Source organism: Notamacropus eugenii, chromosome 1 (assembly GCF_028372415.1).
Source record: "Notamacropus eugenii isolate mMacEug1 chromosome 1, mMacEug1.pri_v2, whole genome shotgun sequence".
NCBI classification, from domain to species: Eukaryota; Metazoa; Chordata; class Mammalia; order Diprotodontia; family Macropodidae; genus Notamacropus; species Notamacropus eugenii.
In genome coordinates this window covers 163,430,653-163,451,703 of record NC_092872.1, presented here as the reverse complement: position 1 = coordinate 163,451,703, position 21,051 = coordinate 163,430,653, and the positions used below count along the sequence as shown (strand labels likewise).

General features: G+C 37.1%; 1 protein-coding gene across 2 annotated transcripts in view; it reads left to right on the top strand.

The window, feature by feature from the left end:
* SLCO3A1 (solute carrier organic anion transporter family member 3A1) overlaps positions 1–21,051 on the top strand; it is a 366,118-nt gene that overhangs the window by 58,325 nt on the left and 286,742 nt on the right. The gene's annotated exons all lie outside the window — the stretch shown is intronic.

Here is a 21,051-nt window from a genome sequence, read left to right as displayed (position 1 = left end):
AATATTTTACTTTAAGCACTATACCCACCAAGAAATATAACATGTATATAAGATCATATGATTGATTCTCATTCTCAGCACCTCTCTGTCTTGATACTCTAACTCAAAATGAAAGGTTTATGTTATTTAAATCCTAGCAATTGGTATCACAGAAAACAAGTTAATTCTTGTTATCTTCTGTCCTGGTAATTATAATGCTGTTGCATAAAAAAATTGGATACTTGGAAAATACTTTTTCATATATTCTGCTCTACTCATTTTCAGTGTCCTATACTTCTTAGAAATAAGGTGAATTGTGCTCAGCAATTTATCAACTTCACATCTAATGATCTTGTACCATCGTTCTTTGTGGAATAGGAAAAACAATTATGTAAAGCTTAAGTCGAATGGAAGCAACTTGAGTGATTCTAGTTACTTTTAGAGCTCATGTAAAACAAACACGTAAATAGGAATTAAAGCAGCTTTCTTTTTTTTCTCCCATTGAATACATGTAATCTACTGTGTTTGTGTGCTAGGAGTTTGTCTAATACTTATATTGTAGCCATAGAAATAACAAAGCCTCTCCATCCCCAGTTTTATTAATTGTGTTTACATCTTAATCAACTATTTGACTATATTGGCATATACCCCACCTCACTTTGCTCTAGGCTTTGGGTAAGAGTACCTCTAAGTTTTTATCATTTGACCAAAGAAAATAGAAGTTTAGTTATTATTTAAATCATAGCACATTGAAGTAAGTTGGCAATGAAAAGTTCAACCCTTGCTGTGAAAGATAAATAATCTGGAAAAGATTATTAAAAAAAAAAAAAACCTTTAAGTCCTATGAGTTTTGAATTACATTAGGGTGGAACTAAATAATGGGTTTAAAGCCCCAGGACAGATGAGGCATTTGCTTGCAAATCTTGTCCTGCAAAATGTTCTCTGACACACGGCTCAGTAATACGTCTTCATAATAGACTAAGACCAGATGAGACCAAGATTAATTAGGCTTAGGGTAAATATATATTTTGGTTGGTGGGTTCCTTTTGTTGAATGAGGAATTTTCAGTAGTCCAGTCATCCATTCTGTAGTTCTCAGTGAATTCTATTCAGAGGAAGGAATAGGAAAAGAGAAGAAAGACCCCTTTTGCTACTCAGACTCCTTTCCCTCCCTACACTGTGCAGGTACCAGTGTGTGTGATCATCTGGATATATCATGAATCTTTTGGTTCTTATCAGTCTACTAATGTACCAAATGTTTTTGAAGTTTGTGTCATGGTAGATAAAAATAAAACAGTCCCTGCCTTCAGGGAGTTTATATTTGGTCAGGGGGAATAAAATGTAAATATATGCAGGTGTATACAAAATAAAAGGTATTTGGGGGGAGTGATAGGGCACCAGTATCTATATGAGCATGGAGGGTAGAGAGCAGGATGGTTTTAGTTGGTCAAGTCCTAGTCATGGTTCTGCTTTCTGGACCATTGCTCTGTCTCAGAATATATTTCATGACATTGTTGTCTTTATAGGTAAGAGTGGAGGTTATGTTTCTTTTCTAGATTGACCTCAGCAGACAACCATCTTGTTCCATGCAGAATCTGAGCTCTCTAGAAATTGTATAAGAGAATTTGAGCAGATGTAGAACATGAATGACCCACTCATTTATATTTGTGTTCATAAAGCCTCCATGTTTCTCTTAATATGGTTCTCTTATATCAGTTTCATTTGTCTGAGCAATTTTGCATGAATTTATGGGTCCCTGATTTCTCTTAATCCAATTCAGTCAAAATGTAAAACTAATACATCTTGTAACAAATGCAAATTTAGAGAACTCTCATTGTGCTAGCATGGGGTTCTTTTATAGAAGGAATTCTTGACCTGGGATCATAAACATGTCTTAAAAATTATTTTAATAACTTTCAGTATAATGGATTTTCTTTGTAATCCAGTGTATTTAATTTTTGCATTTAAAAATATCATTTTGAGATGATATTCATAGACTTCATCAGACTGTCAAATGGGTCCATGACACCAAAAATCATTAAGAATCCCCTCACCCCAGATAGCCATGCAGAACTTCATTTTGAATATTATTTTCCAGCTGTTGTCTACTTTGCTTCAGTGGTTTTTTCTGAAGTAGAGTGAGATATAAAATAGGCATCAATATGTGCCCAAAGTTTGACTGTAGAGTAAGAATTCAGAAGATTTAAAGTAATTGGTGACCAATCCTGAACCTTCCCTAGTATTGAAATGGAGTGATGGAGTTATCCGTATACCTGTGTGTACAGGAACTATGTGTACATGTGCTGTCAGTGGCTGAAAAGTGAAAATTTCAGTCCAAACTAAGTTGGAGTCTCTTCTTGCCCTCAGAATTGCATGGCATTTTTTACTGAATAATTTGTTCTGGAATCCTCTGGATATAGTTTCTCTCAGGCTCCCAGGTTCCTCAATAATACATACAAGAAGGGTTTCTTGGGCTGGCATGGGTTTGTCCATGGTCTTTCCTTTCTTCCTCAAACAGTGAAGGAGGCAGCTGACTGAGACAACTATCCAAGCACAGAAATTTATGAGCATATTTTTGACTAGGGAAAAATGTGTTGCACAGCCACTTAGCCGTGGACAAACAATGTCCTTCATTACTGAAGATGATCATGATATTAGGAAGATAATGCCATGATTTGCAAGTGACTTGGATTTAATTGAGAGAGGGCTATTTAAAGTCACCAACCTCACTTTCTCCTCCTGAGTGATTTGAGTCTAGTGGCAAGATATAGAGCAGGATGACTGGAGATGGCCTCTTGGGCTGGTGACACTGTTTTTCAAAAGGAAAAAACTGTTTATTTGCTTTTGTTTGCTTTAAGCACAATTGTAACGGACATTCCTTGATCTAGTGGGGGCTTCTGAGTTAGGAGGACCTTACTGTTGTGCTGTTCAGTCATTTCGCTTGTTTTTGACTCTTTGTGACCCCATGGACCTCTATCCATGGTGTTTTCTTGGCACAGATGTTGGAATGGCTTGTCACTTCCTTCTCTACTGGTAAACAGAAGTTAAGTGACTTGTCCAAGTTCACACAGCTGGCAAACTTCTGAGACTGGATTTGAACTCGGGTCCTTCTGATTCTAAGCTCAGTGATCTATCCACTGAGCTACTTCTGTCTGTCCCATTAGGAGGACTATCTGGATCCTAGTCCCTCCTCTGACACATACTCATTTACCCTCTCACTGCCAAACTCAAATAGAAAAGAATACCTGTGGGCAGCATATTGACATACAAAACTACAAATTAACATTATCAATGTTATATTTTTACTGATTATGTTGAACATTTCCCAATTACATTTTAATCTGATTTAAGTAGGCCATGTGTAGCCTACGGATCGTGAATTGAACCTTTCTACTGTAGGAAACTCTCTAAGACTTCATGGTGAAGGGAAGCTGCAAGTATTCGTTGGTGGAGAAAGTATCCTCACCAGTTAGTTCTGTGTATCAGTGAAATCACAGATCTAGTCTCTGCCCCTGTCCCTGGAGATAAGACAAGTGGGCAAATACCTCTGACATAGGGCAAACTTGGGGCAAGTCATCTAACTTTTCTGGGTCTCAGTTTCCTCATATGTAAAAACAAGGAGTGTGATTAAATGATCTTTATGGTTCCTTCCAACCATAAACTTTATTATTCTAAGAATAAGCCTTTTGAGATTCTTGGGACTAAGGTAAAGGAGAAAGTATAATAGTGTGATATAAATAATGGTCAGTTATTCTTATTGGAGGCAAAAAAATGAGAGGACTCAGATCTGAAGTGGTTTATCCTAGCTTAATTAGTTTCTCTGAGTATTAGTTTTCTTATCTGTGAAATTCAGATAAATATATATTCACTACGTATCTCTAAGAAGGTTGTTGTAAATGAGATAATGAATGGAGAGCACTTTATATCTCTAAAATGTTGCATAAATATGAGCTGCTGGTAGCATTATTACATCTTAAAGAAGCTGCCCACATCCAAGTCTTTCCTCTTGTTGCGTCTTTTCATCAGTGGATTAGAATGGTATAATTTGTAGATAAGTTATTTTCACAAGGATTTCTTTTAGATATAAATCCAGACCAAACTATAATTATAGGAAGCTAGAGCTGGAAAGGGAGCCCAAAGACCATGTAGTCCAACTCTTTCATTTTACAAATCAGGGATCAGAGGTCTAGAGAGGAGACTCACTTCACGTAGCAAGATCAGTTTAGAACTGTTACTAGAACCCAAGTCTCCTGACTCCCACTCCAGACTTCATAAGATCTAGATTTAGAATGGATTGCAAAGATTATTTAGTCCAAATGCCATATTTTATAGATGAGGAAACTGAGCAACCAAAAACTTAATGCTTTGCCTAAAGTCACACATCTAGTATGTGTCAGAGAGAGAACTTGAATTCAGGTCCTTTGGACTCATATATGATGTTCCTTCTTTATTTTTCCCTAAGGGAAACAAATACGTATTGTACTGGTCACGTTCTGAAAAGCTATGTCTTCTTGCAACTTACATCAATTGTTTCTGTCTTGAGGTAGATTGCATGTACTGGAATCAGTTCTATGGAATCATCATTGCATTGATCATAATTAAGTCTTTCAGAGTCGCTTGTGTTTTCAGTGTTAATATATAAATTGTTCTCCTGGTTTTGCTCAGTTCACTGTACATCAGCTCCCAGTTTTCCTGCTTTGTGGCACGATCCAGTGCCCATTCCATAGTACCACTTTACATTAACCTGTCTTCTCAGCACTAAACCTCACCCTAGGCAAACCTAAGTTTATATAATAGTCAACCCTAAAACATGGGGGGAAAGAAAGGAAAAAAAAACAAAGTGGGAAAACATGGCTGGAATGAATATAGCTGGACCCAAGGAAGGGGATGTGCTCAAGGCTGGAAATGGCAAGAGGAAAGATTGTGATCGAGGAATAATACCTGCTGTGTGGCATTCTACATTCCCAGAGAGGGAGGATATTGACTCAGTTACTTACTATGGCCAAACATACAGTGCTATTTCTCCAAGTCAGGAAGTCTCATGTCTTAGACACAAATGTGTCAGGCTTTCTTTGTTTATTACTGTTATTGAAGCCCAGCAGAGCCCTCCATGTTCCAGTTAATGATGCAAGAAGAATTACTATTCTTAGATTTCATTCGCCAAGTGTTTGTTTAGCACAAAGGTCATCATAATGCCAGCTTTCATCTAAGGAAAACCTAATTTCTGTTCTGAGTACTGAAAAGAGAGGCACTTTTGCCTCTGCGATTTCTTCTTTTTCTTCTTCTTCTTCTTCTTCTCCTTCTTCTTCTTCTTCTTCTTCTCCTTCTTCTTCTTCTTCTTCTTCTTCTCCTTCTTCTTCTTCTTCTTCTTCTCCTTCTTCTTCTTCTTCTTCTTCTCCTTCTTCTTCTTCTTCTTCTCCTTCTTCTTCTTCTTCTTCTTCTTCTTCTTCTTCTTCTTCTTCTTCTTCTTCTTCTTCTCCTTCTCCTTCTTCTTCTTGACATTCAGTAAAAATGTGTTTTAACTCTCTAAAAAGAGTAGACTGGGACATGGATCAAAAACGATGTGACCACAATTCATCTGAAAAAATAATTAAAAAAGAAATCCCTCCTGGGATGGTGCACAGCTCATTATATTCTTGTAATTTCATCGATATTGAAGTTTCCCTCATTAATTCCCTTTTCTAAAATAAATGACACTCCAAAAGTGGTCATTTTTCTGCCACATTCCATCCCCCTCTCCTGACAATCTAATAAAAAGATTTGACATTCCTTCAGTTTGTTTTCAATAAACCAGTGTGCTAATGGTTCATGACTGCATTTTCCATGTTGCATAACATGTAGGTACTTTGAATTAATAATGTACATCTTATATAATCCATGTATTTTGGTTGCTTACACACTACTATCTTCCGTCCCCCCACAACCTCTTACAACTTCCCTCTTTCCACAACCAAATATGGAAGCTTAGTAGAAAAATTACCTATGACTATGTTCCTTTTCCCTTCTATAGGATCCTGATTATCAGCAAAGAGGTTCTTCCAGCAAGCTGGAAATCAGCTTTGACCCTGAGTGCTTTTTACAGGACTTATCAATTATCATAGATGTCAACCTGATGACTTAGCCTGGGGGCACAAAATTGCAGGTTATACACCTGCTGACCTGTGGGCATGCCTCCTCTATAGCTAGTTCTGTTTCAGGCACTCTAGAACGATTCCCCTTGGGCCAAGCTACTCTTTAATTGGCTTCCTGGATCCAGGCTCCTGAAAGTCATGAAAGCTTATGATTACTTCATATAGATTCCATGTTCAGAATAAAAAGAATTTTAAAAATTTGTTATTATGAAATAGACAATCATCAACAGACATAAACATTTCTGGGTACAAAGAAGTCAAGATCTTAAGAGGACTGTATGGGAAACCACAAATCTACTACATATAGCTTGTTTTATATGTGTGTACATATATACACATGTGCATATACACACGTATTATATGTGCATATATACATATACTTGTGTATTTATACATATATACATTATATGAATACCATAGCACTCAGCTAAAAAGTATCTGAAATAGAATTAAAATTCAAGGTTTTTTGATTCTAAACACTTTACAGCATTCTTTTCACTATATGCTTTCACACACATACACACACATGACTCAGTGATGATGATTCAAGTGGCACAACTCCCTTAGTTTGGGGCATGAGGGGTCGGTCGTAGAACAGGATCTTGGGTACCTGATGGCTCTCCGAAGGAAAGGTTAACCATGCCTTCTTGTACATTGCTTTATACACTGTAGTCTTTGGTCTTCCGGCTGATGTTACATTGTATTATGATCTAAAACACAGAGATCTGGGAATGAAACAGAAACTAAATCATCTTCCCAAGGTAAGCAATTACTGGGAATGTCAAAAATCATGACTATAAGAAGGAAAGGCCAGCCCCAAGTCCTTTCAGGACTGATTGCCTCTGTTCTCTTATTAATTGGGAGAATGGGAAAGCAATGTTTCATTAAAATTGATTATGACATTAGAGAGGAACACGAGTTTGGCCAAAGCTTATACTGGACTTGTACTGTTTCCACCAAGGCAGCAGCACCAAGTAGCTAAAAGAAAGCTGGATTTTAATAGGTTTAAATGGGTTTAAATTCTAACTCTGCTACTTCTTTGCTCTGTGACCTTTTTGATGTCACTTAACCTTCACTGCACCTCAGTTGTCTTATCTGTAAATGAGAGTGTTAGACCCCAATGAGCACTAAGCTTTTAGAAGAATTTCAGAATCTTTCCTATTACAGGGATAAGGACCTGAAGGATAATACAAAGAGAATGATTGTAAGAAGGTTGAAAATACCTGAGAGAGAGAGAGAGAGATTTTTTCTCATCTAACAGAATCAAAAAATTCTTGGAGAAGCAAAAAGAGAAATAGAGAAAAGGTCACTGGATTTGGAATCCATTAATCTTGGTTTATGTCCTAATTCTGAGACTTACTAGCTACATATCTTAGGCAAACATATAAATTCTGAGCCTTAGTTTCCTCATCTGTAAAATGGGGATAATACTATTTTGCAGAACCTTTTTCTTGAGTGGTTACAAGGATCAATTGAGAAAACATAGGGTAAACAGCATATAAAAGTTGTGTTACTTCACGATCAAAGTTACTTACCCCAGATGTTGCACCCAATGAGGGAGAACATACTTTTCTTTTTTCCTTTCATGTACAAGTGTTTTTCTTTAACAATAAAGAGCATTGAGAAAATTTACCCACATAATGCATGCAGTTCTTTTCAGTAACCGTTCTAGTGTTAGTACATCTTTTTTTTTTCTTTCCTTTCTTGAAAAGCATAAATTTCAGGAATGATTATTTCTTCAGCATTCCATGAGAGTAGATGCCATGGGCAGTACGGTTTGTCTAGAGGATTGTTTATAATTTCTTTTTTTACAATTACTCTGGGATAAAAGGTTAACTTCCTTCCTGCTTCAATTATAACTCATTTCTGGGAGACTTTGGTAGACCTGCATGATTGTCACATCCTCTTAGCAGCTCGATAAAATCACTTTCCTTTTTAGATTTAACCAAGCATCTTTCCTTGGGTTATGTTTCCCTAGGGATGCACAGCCATTAGTACTAAAGCCGAGCCCAAAGCTCATGTTAGTTGGATCAGTCTAGGGGAGACAGCTCTTTGTTCTAGAGCTCTGGCCACTCAGGCAGACTTTGTTTTCTCTAAAAAAGAATGTGAATTAAATTGGGTCAAACACCGACACAATTTAATTCAAACACCGAGTTCTTTGCAATAAAAGTGATTTTTAACTGGTTTCTCACTGGTTATTTGAGTTTGTTTAGCTGTTTTTGGAACATTAGTTTGGCCTGGATTTAACTGATACTTAAAAAAAGAAAAACAGCTTGAGTGGGTAGACAGCTGTATTTGTGCAGACCCTGTTAATATCTCTTTCTGAAATATAGATAATATCTCTTAACCCATAAAGTCCATTAGGTTGTAAGCTCATTAAGAACAAGGATTGTCTTTTGACTTTCCTCATATTACCAGCACTTAGCATAGTCTCTGGCACATAGTAGGCAATTAATAAATGCTAGGTGACTGACTGATTGACCTTTTCACAAAACAAAAAGCATTTCTGAAGTGGTAGTATTCTACGAAGATACCAAGAGGCTAGATACTGATCGTTCTTGGATGTTACTCAGACTGAAATGTAGGAGCACATGTTTGATACACCCTTTTCTTTTCTTTGCAGAGCATGAGTTATATAGCACATGGACCTGGAAACCAATAGTAACATTAGATTTTTGAGCTCCTTGAGGTCCTTTTCGTATCACTAGAGCTTAGCACAGTGCTAATAATTAATTAATATTGCAATAATAATTAATAATCAATATTAATAATAATTAAGCACATAATAGGTGCTTAGTACATGCTTATTGATTGACATTTAGCAGCCCACCCCACCCCTCCTAATCTTCTCCCAATAAATAAGCAACTCTTGTACCCTGCTCAATGTAGCAATGATAAGGCATTTACCACTGGTATACATGTATGGGCAAGAGCTATAAATGCTTGCCATCTATTAACTGGATGAGCTTAAGGAGTCATTGGAAAAGGAATTATTGTTCCAGGAACTTTCATACGGCCACAGTTACCACAATAACTCATTCCTAATCACATCAAATCATTAGGCCCAAGGAAAGAGAAATATATTAACATCCTATCATTAGTTTATCATTACATTTCAGTTTGGCAACACATATATATAGATATATTTGTCCACATAGGAGCAAACGTCAGAGGGTATCTAAAGGGATTTGGGAATACCTAAGTAAATGTTAGACTGGCAACTGGCATATAATCAGTCAGCTAGAATTTGTTAAGCACCTACTACGTGCTAAGCACTGTGCCGAGAACTGGGACTCAGAGAGAAAGTCGAAAGAGGTCTCTTTTCTTATGGAGCTCACAGTCTAGTTGGCAAGACAAAGTGCAAACAATTATGTACAAACAAGATCATTACATTAGGGTTTAGTCTTTGGGTAATTTAGGTTTAGTCTTTGAGGAAATGTTTTAAAATCTAGGAGGCCTGGGAAAGGCTTCTTGCAGAGGGCAAGACTTCAACTGAGACTTGAAGAAAACCTGGATGACTGGGAGGCAGAGATAAGGATGGAGAGAGGGCCAGGCATGAGAGACAGCCAATGGAAACTCTCAGAACTAGATGAAGGAATATTGTGTCCAACAAACAGCAGACGCCAGTGCCCCTGGATGCAGGAACTCCAGAAACTTCATATTGCAAGGTGTGTAATTTGTAGGCTAGCTGAATGTTACAGGTAACACTGTTTTGAAGTCTTATTTCATTTATAAAATCAAAGACTTATATAGAAAAAAATCACATCACAGCTTTAGAACTTGAAGCACCCTTATAGACCATGTCATCTAATCGTCTCATTATACAGATGAGCAAACTGAGACTTAAGGCATTGTGTCTTGCCCAAGGTCATATGGGTAGTGAGCAACAGAGCCCAGTTTTCTGACTTCAAATCCAGCACATTTTTATTCTACATACTACTGGGAACCTTGTGGTTAAGAGAAATTGTATAGTAGAGAGTATAATAGTGTAGGTGAGAGGTTTAGGAACAGCTTTTATTACTGTCTCAGCTATTAATTTGCTTTTTCACCCTGGGAGAGTCGCAGTTCCTACAATTAAATAATATTATACAGCATTTAGCAAGCTCTGATCGAGGCCACTATGATCAATTAGTTGCTTCATGTGAGTTCTTAGGCAAAGGTTTTTGTTGTTTTGGGTTTATTTTTTTTAATCTGCTTTTGTGATGTCATTGATATTGACAACTATCAGTAAGGAAATGTTCTACCAATGAAGACTTAATTTAGTGTTGCCTAGGGGCACCCAGAAGTCACGTGATTTGTCTCTGCTCATACTGCTAGTACGTATTAGAAATATCACTTGAACTAGGTCTTACTTTTTCCAAGGTGGGCCTTCTCACCGTGATCTCACAACACATGTTTCAGCAATATTAGAATATAATTTCAGACACCCCCATATGGCTTCCATTGCCCACCTTTCTAAAATCCTTTGGATCTGAGATTTGCCATTCTTAATTTCAATCCAACTGTGACTTGCAGTAAGGTTCAGCACATTTTCTGTGGTGGTTTGGATGGATGCACAGATAGGAAACTAAAAACATTTTTCTGCTTTCAAGGCAGTTTGTACTTTTTTTTCCTTTTTGAACTATGCTCACAGATCACTAAGTAAAATCTGAACTCTCAAAGTCAAAAATTTCCATTTGTTTTTATTGAGAGAAGCTTTTTCTAGGTCAGTAAAAACAAGGAAAAAGTTTGTAATGAACCTAGAAATTATCTGGGGATATGAGCAGGACAAACTTCCCATGACATTTTAAGTTACCATTTTTGTGACTTGAGTTTCGGGCAGCCCATTCTGGTCTGCTCATTCCTTTCTGGTCACTTTTTGGTCTTGACAGTACTCTTGGAGGCAGGGCAGAGGTTAAGGGTTTTGTTTTGTTTTAACTAGCATGGTGGGTATATGCCTGTATTCAAGTCCCTTTTGCTCTTAACACTTTAAATGCCCCTTCCCAGGTAATTTCCAAACTTATAGATGTATATAGATGTATATAGGTGTAATTACAAATTGAATTCCCTTCCTGAACAAAGTAATAATTACCAGAAGGACATTCCAATTTGTACTACCTGCCATGTGTATTTTTAATGGAGCTTACAATGGGAATTCAGATTCCCAGCAAGAAGCCTCATTACCACAATGAGCAGTTAATAGGCTCTACATTCTTTCATGGACACACACATGCATTTGAAACCCAGCAGGGTTTATTTTTAGATTCAAGCCTTTTCACATTCTTGTGCCTCAGTCTCCCCATCTGCAACACAAAAAAGGGCCTTTCTAAGGGAATGTGATCCATCCCCTTTCTCCCTTTCTCCCTTTCTCCTACTGTGGATCTACTGGATTTTTTCTAGTCAGAAGTTAATATATGTGGTTCAGCCTTTAAATGGAGATTTTAGGAAACATTGGATACTGGGGTAAATGAAACTGGTTCATATGTTAAAATTCTTCCTTATTCTTGTTGCCTGCTGTGAAAACGAGCAGTCAGAGTTCCTGTAGGCAAGCAAGATATATTTGGAGAGCCAGGGCTATCACAAAGACAGTGATAAGGATGTGTGCTTTGGGGCAGCAGTAGTAAGCATGTACAGAAATGGCATGAAATGAGTCCACGGTGGATGCTATAATGAATACCAATTCGTAAGCTCAAACAAATAAGCCTAAAATGCTTCGGATATGAAAAAGGATTTGACCCATCCCCCAAGACTCTAAAGATTAAACACTTCCCCACAATGCGCTGCCATATTATGGTTGGTTTGCCATTTCAAGGAGAAACAAAAAAATGGGAAGAAATGTTTGAGAAACTGTCTAACACGTTTTATTTAGCCTGAACCATGCCTGAAATAGTATGGAGATTTGGTAAATATTCATTGGGTAGGACTACTCCATTAAAATTAGAAAGGGTTTTTCAAAAAAGCCTCCTGTAGTATCTTTTCTCTTGAAGACTTCATTCTATCTATTCCATAGGTATATTGTATATACCAATTTATCTATATATTGTTTCTGCCATTAGAATATAAGCGTCTTGAAAGCAAGGACTATTTTTGTTTTGTTTTGTGGTTCTCTTTGCATTCCAGTTGCTTAGCATGGTACCTTGCACATGGTAAGTGCTTACTAAATGCTTGCTGATTGATTAATTGTGGAAGAAGGAAAAAAAACTCACTTGGGGGATGAGTATATATTTCATCCTATCAGCATTTAAGTGGAATGTGGCCATGCTGCTACTGTGCAACTAAGTATGACGTTTTTCCATTCCATGCCAGGTTAAGCTGACTTATATTCTTCTGTAAACTGGCAAATAATCTTATAGCTAAATCCTTCCTACCTCTGTCAAGAAATAAAGTGGAAAGAATGAGAAAGTATTGGAGGGAGAGAGAGAGAGAGAGAGAGAGAGAGAGAGAGAGAGAGAGAGAGAGAGAGAGAGAGAGAATGTGTGTATTTGTGTGTGAGAGAGATGGAGGGAAGGAAAGGGACTAGAAAGAGAAAGGAAAGAAAGAGACAAATTAGAGAGAGAAGAGATGGAGGAAAGGATAGAAAAAAGAAGAGAAGAGGAGGGAGGGAAGAAGGGAGAGAGAAAGAGAAAGAGAGAACACTTTTCCCACAAAACTACATGGATGATGGTTGAGAAGGCCCAGGAGGAAAGGAATTAAAGAGCAATGAGAGATCAAAAAGCAAAATAAATCCTCTTTCGCCCAGGGCCTTCAATCTGATTTGTAATTTGCATCAACATTTGCTCATCAATGCTGTGAAATCCCAAAGATATTCCTAGAGCACTGGCTTGGGAGATTAACTGTGTTAACAGAAGGAAGCCCTTATGCCTATGAATTATTGGTAAAGGACTTGTCAGAGCATCTGGAGTGGTTATTGTGACCAAGAGTTTGGGCAGTTACAACTGCTTACTGTCAACATGGCTTTTACTGAGGCCAGTTAAAGAATTCCACAGGAAGCCATCCGAGCAAATGGAGTCTCCAAGTGCAACTTGAGTCTAACAAAATGACATATGTCTAAAAATCCTGGTGTTAGGGAAGAAAGGAGACTGAGAAGGGAATGGGTGAATGACCAAGCAAATGCTAATCTAGTTCATATTGTCATCAATTCAAAGAACATAGGAATGGCCCATAATGTGTCCCTTGGGAAATGGAAGGCCAAAATTGGTAGGAACTCATTACACAGGGAAATGCAGTTTGTCTGGGTTATAAACATTGCTTCCCTAAGAGAGATATGATTGCTTTGTACCTTTATTGGTGGCACTTATGGTGAAATTTGATCTTCATTAGTGAGGAAATTGTCAAATTATTAAATGTCCATTGAGTGATAATATCATATGTTCACAAAGAGAGACTATAAAAGTAACTGATTTTTTTTAATGAGTCAGTTTTGATGATATGAGACTACCTTGATTATTATGGGGTGGAAGGAAAGGGACAGAGGAGAATATTTTGATGTAAATGTACTGATGTGCTAACTACTTTTTTTTTCTTCTAATTATCAAGTCGGAAATCTAGAAGAGCAGTCCATATAGAAGGGGCCACTGATATACTGTGGAAAGTGCACTGGACTGGACTGAGAAGAGCGTGGTTCACATCCAGCCTTTGATACGTACTAGATGTGTGACCTTAGACAAGCCACTCCCCTTTTGAGCTTCAGTTTCCTCATCTGTAAAATTTGAATAATAATACCTGTACTCTCAATGTCATGGGATTGGGGTGGGAATCAAGTAAGATAATAAAGGTAAATTTCCCTTACAGGAAACAAGTGATCTAAAAAGGGTGCAGTAACAAACAAAAATGGACAATTCCAAAGTTACAGACAATTTTCTGACAATATTGATAGCATTAGGGTTTACAAAGACCTTTATCTCCATGATCTCATTTGAGTCCCACAGTAATACCATGAGAATGTAGTCCAAGTATTATTGTCTCCATTTTACAAATGAGGAAACTCAAATTTCAGAGAAGAGAAATGGATTGCCTAAGGTCACATACTTAATAAGCAAGAGAGACAGGATTTGAACATGTTTAGTCACAAACCCCTTAAAATACCTAAAAGAAGTGTGAATGTGTTGTTTTCAAGAAATAGGCATGAGTCAGGTCATGTCTTCCCCCCCATCAAGACTTCTTCACTCCCCATCCCCCTCACCTGTGAATGTCTTTCCCTTCAAATGATTGTGTGTATACTTTAAGTCTATTTTGTATATATATGAATGTCCATTTTGGGGTCTTTCAACTTGATTACAAGCTCCCGAAGGTCACCAAGTGTTTTTCTTTTTTCTTTTTATCTGTGATGCTTAGCAAAATACCTGGCACACAATAGGTTCTTCATTATTACGTCTTGATCGATTGAGCTGAGGGACGTCATTCAATGAGAGGAAGTAGTAAATGACAGATCCCAAAAGAATTCAGGTCAAGTTGTGGATGGGTAGTGTTGGATGATAAAGAGATGTCCCTACTAAGGCTCATGAGTACAGCTACAGGAATCTGCATAGTCTAACACTTACCTTAAATACCCTTACTTAGGTAAGGATGTCTTAAAACTTTTAATTAGATATTTGCTTCTGATGTTGAGAATAGTGAAATGTTATTTTAGCACTTTAAACGTCAGGAGTGACATTGATAGAAGCAGGTACATATTTTTATATTTATATAGTCAGAAAATATTTCTTATATATAAATGTGTGTTACAGGTCTGAGTCAATGGTACCATGCTGAGCAGAGAGACACTGTCTTCCAGATGAGAACATTTGGTATGCTCCAAAGACCCACTTAAAGACAATTCGTCACAAGTGTCAGATGAAGTTCACTGCCTTAAGGAAAACTTCCTAACAATTATTGGTATCCACAAATAGAATGGGCAACTTTAGGAGATATGAGCTCATTGACACTGGAGGTCTCCAAGTAAAGTCTGGCTAACCACTTACTAGGTATATGATAGAAGAGTTTCTTGTGCCCCTATGGTACGGACCTGCCAGTCTCTGAGGGCCCTTATATCTCTGACATCCTGTGGTTCTGAATATTTAATGAATTGGATATGAAAATGGAGGACAGTGTTTCTCAACTGGGTCTCTGAATTTTCTGTGAGAGACATATTCAGGAACCCAGAGCATACTTGCAAATGGAATGACCTACAAGCTGCAAACAATATCAAACAAATTAGCATTGCTGAGATAATGTAACATTTAGTGTTTTTCTACAACTGCCGCATCTTTTGCCTATGTGACTGGGTTAGACTGATCACCTTTTCTCTCTGGAATTCAGTTTTCTCTACTTTAAAATGAATGGGGTTAGAATCGATGATGTCTACAATCCCATTCATTTCTAAATCCTGTGAACTGTGCTCTCCATTTGGGGCTAATCTTGACATCATTTAAGAGTTCACTTGGGAAATGTTATATTGCAGGCTTGTGCAGGAGGAAAGATGGAATACTGACATGGAAATCTGTGTTATTTTTTTAAAAAGTGTATATTGTTTATAAATATGAATGTGGATTCAAAACTATAGAAATTCTGAAGCTGTAAGAGTCAGGCCAATAGTTTAGGGGAAAATATTTTTCATTACTTCCTAATTCAATTAATAAAAACCTTTTTTCTTTTAAATTTCCTAATTAAACCCCACGAACTTGGATTGTTGCTTGTTTGTTTCCTTTAGTATTATAAAGTCTGCTACCAAAGTTTGACTTCAATATATGGTGATATGACAATTGTATAGGATCATAGAATTTTTAGAGCCAGAAGGGAATTTATCAAAAACCTCAAAAGCCTAGCTGCTTTGTAGATAAGGAAACCAAAACCAGAAATATCAAGTGATGTTCTTGAGGTGGTGCAATGGGTTAATGGCAGACCGGAGACTAGGACCCAGGTCTCCTGACTCTCAGGCCATTTTCTTTTCAGTTGTTTTCCAGTTTCCTTGTAGCTTTCCTAGCTTTTCTTCAAGCTATGCTATAGGACATAAGGAAGGTGGAAGTCACTCACCCACCCCCACAGACAGTTAACATTAGTAAGGTCAGCTCCATGAAGAACACTGCTAGGTGCTGGGAAGAGAAATTGTTTAGACTCGGTTTCTACCCTCGTAGCATTTACAGTGTCATATAGGAATATGACACAAACACAGATATCCTGTACTATTTTATATAATGGTTAAGTGTATTATAGAGGGACAGAACAAGGTGTCTGCCCAGGGTTGTTGTCTTTACCCCAGGTATCTTAACTACTCAAAAAAATATTTCCCTCAGTGTGTTACCTTGCAAGAGAGTAATGCATTTGAAGTCAAAAGTCCTTGATCTACATTTCTGTTCTACCATTTAGAGGCAAGTCACTTAACCTCTCTGACCTCAGGTTCCTCAGCTGTAAAATGAGGGGTTTGTTGCAGATGATCTCTTCTTAATCTAATCTAAGCATCCTGATCAATATTTTAAAAATAGTAGTGGTAGAGATCAAGTAACGGTGTTCTCATTTTGAGTAACCTAGAGACTAGTGTGAAGGTTTTGTTAGGGGTGGAAAACATTGTCAGAGTTTAGGCTCTCATATCCCATTGGAAGAATCTCAGTCAGATCTTTCTGTCTTTATTTTCCCATGTGACTGGCTAATTTTTTGAAACAGACATGCTAATAGATATTGATCAATTTTGTTGCCTCCTAATGGTGGTATATTGGTTCTCACACCACTCCACCCCAACCTCCATTGCCACAGCCAAAAGATTTTACTGTACTAAGCTTAGGTGATATTTTTTGCAATAAATTTTATGATCATATACATTATTGCCCTCCTTCCAGCCTTGATTATTATCTTCACCTTTGCTTATTAACAGATTGAGATTTGAATGTTAACATGCTCTTCAGAGACAGCTCTTACTAATATTTCAGTAATAGTTGTTCATTCTCAATGAACTCCCTGACCAAAGTCCTTATCTTAAACAAACCATATTAAGGAGTTAAGTGGTACATATCTGAAGGCAAAAATTCACTCTGAAGTGAACAGACAAATTAATAGAGAAAAACCACAGCAAAAAGGGTTTCTGAAATGTGATATGACTGTATACTTGCTGACTGACACTTATTTCCATCATAGTTGGCAAAACTGGACTGCTGATGAGGTGACAGAATGAGATGGGGAAGGGGAGAAGATGGAGAGAAAAAGCAAAGAAGGCAAGCCCTTGATGGGAGCTGTTATTTTTTCTGTGTATAACAGTTACTTCATAATCAAAATCTACCTGTGCCTTATTACTGTTCAGCTAATGACATGTGGGTTTCTTAATTCAGTCAGACTGATTATCAAAAGAATACTATACTATTTGGAGACAGAGCTGTCTTATGAGTTCTAATGAAAGGATGATATACTTAATTGATTGAAAATTTAGTGTAACAGTAGACCAAATGTCCTCTTGTAGCAATGGAGTTCCAAATTATATTAACCATTTTCTTTTTCTATTAAGACAATTGAATATGTGGGTGTGTTCATGCAGATATACATAGATAGAGATACACATACAATCTGTAATTGAATCTTGCTATATCCATCAGCAACCACTTAAAGCTATAGAGTATTTTGTGTTTTCAAAGAACTCTACATAGATGATTTTATTTGAGCCTCACAACAGCTCCATGGTGGTTCTAGGTCAAATATGAATTCTCTGAGAACAGTGCTACCTTATTTTTGTTTTGCCTGTTTATGGACCTTAGAATCACATGATTAGAGCATTTATAGCTGGAAGGGACTTTAGAGATCATTTTCTGAAGTCTGTTCATTTATTGTTCAACCATTTCAGTCATGTCTGACTCTTCCTGACCCCATTTGGGGTTTTCTTGGCAAAGATATTGGAGTGGTTTGCCATTTCCTTGTCCAACTCAATTTATAAATGAAGAAACTGAGGCAAACAGGGTTAAGTGACTTGCCCGGGTCACACATTCATCTATTATATTTATAAAATAATTGTTTTCATCTTGTTTGATAGGGTCCAGATAGAAACAATTCTGGCACAAATCACTGTCCTTCTTTTATTCTCTTATAGCATTTGATGTTCTCTGGCCTGCCATACCGGTGGATAAAATAACTGATTTTTGCAGTCACATAAAAGTATTAGGATGTAAGCTCATCTTCTGTGGGTTCAGTAAAACCATCTTTAGTAAATCTTCAGCATCAGACTGGGATGACATAGATGATGTTTACCTCATTCAGATTTGTTCTGCTAGGTATTTTTGAAAGACTTTTTTACATCCACAAAGCTTGGGAATCATGAGACTTTTAGTAGGTGCAAATTTTTTTCTTTCTTTTTTTATTTCCAGAATAGTGCCAAGCACATAGTAAGCACTTAATAAATGTTTGTTAACATTCATAAGATCACAAACTTGGAGCTGAAAAATACCTTATAAGTCTCTTGTTGTTGTTCAGTCATTTCCAGTTGTGTCTGACTCATCCTGACCTCATCTGGGGTTTTCTTGGCAAATAGACTGAAGTAGTTTGCCACTTTCTTCTCCAGTTCATTTTATAGATGAGGAAACCAAGGCAAATAGGGTCAAATGACTTACCCAGAGTTCCACAGCAAGTGTCTGAGGTCAGTTTTTAACTCAGGTCTTCTTGACTCAAGCTCAGCACTCTATCCACTGTACCATCTAGTTGTCCTAAAGCCTCTTGAGTCCTCATTTTATATCTGAGGATACTGAGGTTCAGTATCCTGCCCAAAGTCATACAGTTAGTAGATGCCAAGGAAGCGTCAGATCTTCTCAACCTGAAGTCCAGCACTCTTTCCACCAGACCACTCTCCTCGTTGATTGATAGGTATTATTATATATATTATTATATTATTATCATATTATATTATCATATCATTATTATTACCATATTATCCCTCTTTTACAAATGAAGAAACTGAGGCTTGGAAAGGCTAACTGGCTTGCTCAGGGTCACATCATTAGTGGCAGAACTGGAGATAAAAATCTATGTTTACTCCTCGGTCACACCTATTTCACCAGGCTCTTATTGCCTCCCTCTTCACTACCTAATAGTAACTTACTTAACAGTATTAATGCTAACCCTTTGTAAACAGGAAAGAAATCACTAAGGTTCCTCTTAAGAGCAACACTGAGTAATTAATCATAAAAAGACATGTACTGGGAAAAACAATGAATTTGTAATGGAAAGATCTGGGTTCGAACCTTGGCTCTGCCACTTAGAAGCTGTGTAACTATGAGCAAATCACTTAATTTTTCTGGGCTTTATAATTTCCTCATCTATAAAGTATCACTTTTACTTCAAGTTCAAGTAGATACTGCCTGTCTGGGTGCTTTTTAAATCTTAACAGGCTCTTCAGACCATAGTCGTGGTTATTCTATTTCTCTCCTAGTAAAGCAATGATCAGTGCACAGCCCTGACAATCTTTTATAATTCTATATAGAAGAAAAGAAGAGATGCAAAGGGTCAGTGATCCATAGGGACATAGTATCTTGAAGCTGGAAAAGACTTTACAGTGCATCTCCTCCAAGTCTTTCATTTTATAGAGGAGGAAATGGAAACCTGGAAATAAGTTGAGGCTTTCTAAGGCAGAGGTGTCAAACATGGATCCTTTTTGGTCTGCAACACCCTTGGGCAGGTAAGAATCAGATTAAAATGCAATTGGGAAATATTTAACAAAAACAAATAAAAACACAATAAAATACAGATAACATTATCTTTTAAAACTAAGTCAACATGCAACTCACAGCAATACTTATGTACATATTAGTAGCCTTTCTTTCCATTTGAATTTGACACCATTGGTCTAAGTCATTTGAACAAGGTCAAAGCAAATTAGTTAAAAAAACAAGAACAAAATACCTTTGTTAGTTTTAATTTTCTTTAAAAAAACATCTTCATGGCAGAGCTTTGAGAAATCTGAGAAGGATGATAGCCCTGTAATCTGTTACCAAACAAATGCTTATCTTACCAGCTGACATTGTACAGAGAAAAGAATACTTACATACTTGAAACAGGATTTGTCTCTAAGCCCTCAAGGAGCTCATTAGAGTTAGTGCTAGATAGAATTAGATATTAAATTGTCATTATTCAGCAACATCGATTGTTTGCTGTGTATGAAACCCTGTACCAGCTGCTGTAAAGGGTGGAAAATGGGATACAAAAAAAAATAACATATGTGCTCCAGAAGTTTGTCATCTAGTTGAGGATTCAAAATATGTAGGAGATGGTTGAAATAGATAGATATAGGGACAATAGATTATTGAGTATGAATTAGAATAATGCAACCTTAAAATGAGGAAAGAGTCATCTAGTCTCATTTCCTAAACATATAAGTTCCTCGGCCAGATGAGTCCTTAACTTGGGATCCACAGAATCATCTGTAGGTAAATTTCAAAGTATCTGTGATCTTCTTAAAAAATTTTTTTTGAAAACTTCATTTCACTATAATTGGTTTCTTTAGTAATCCTACATATTTCATTTTATGCACTGAAAAACACTATACCGAGAAAGGGTCCATAGACTTTGCCAAACTTCCAAAGGAGTCCATGACCCAAATAAAGGATGACAACCTCTGTTCTACAGGATCCTGGAAAGATGCTCATCTAATCTTCATTTGAATACTATCACTGATAAGAAACTAACTCAGCAGGCCATTCTAGTTTTAGAAAACACAGATTTTTAGGAAGCTATTAGTAACATCAAACTGCCCTCTAACATCTACCTACTTTAGTCATTCACTCTGGAACTACACAAGTCTCTTCTTTTCCACAGAATGACCATTCTTGTGTTTGAAGACAGCTGTCATTTTTTCTTTGAGCTAGAGAAATCCTGCAGTTCCTTATATGACATAAATTCTAGGCTCTGCATCCTTGCATTTCTCCTTTGGACACACTCCACTTTACCAACATGCTTTTAAAAATGTTGAACCTGGACTGGCTGTAATATTCCAGATGTTGTCTGATCTAGCAGGAGAT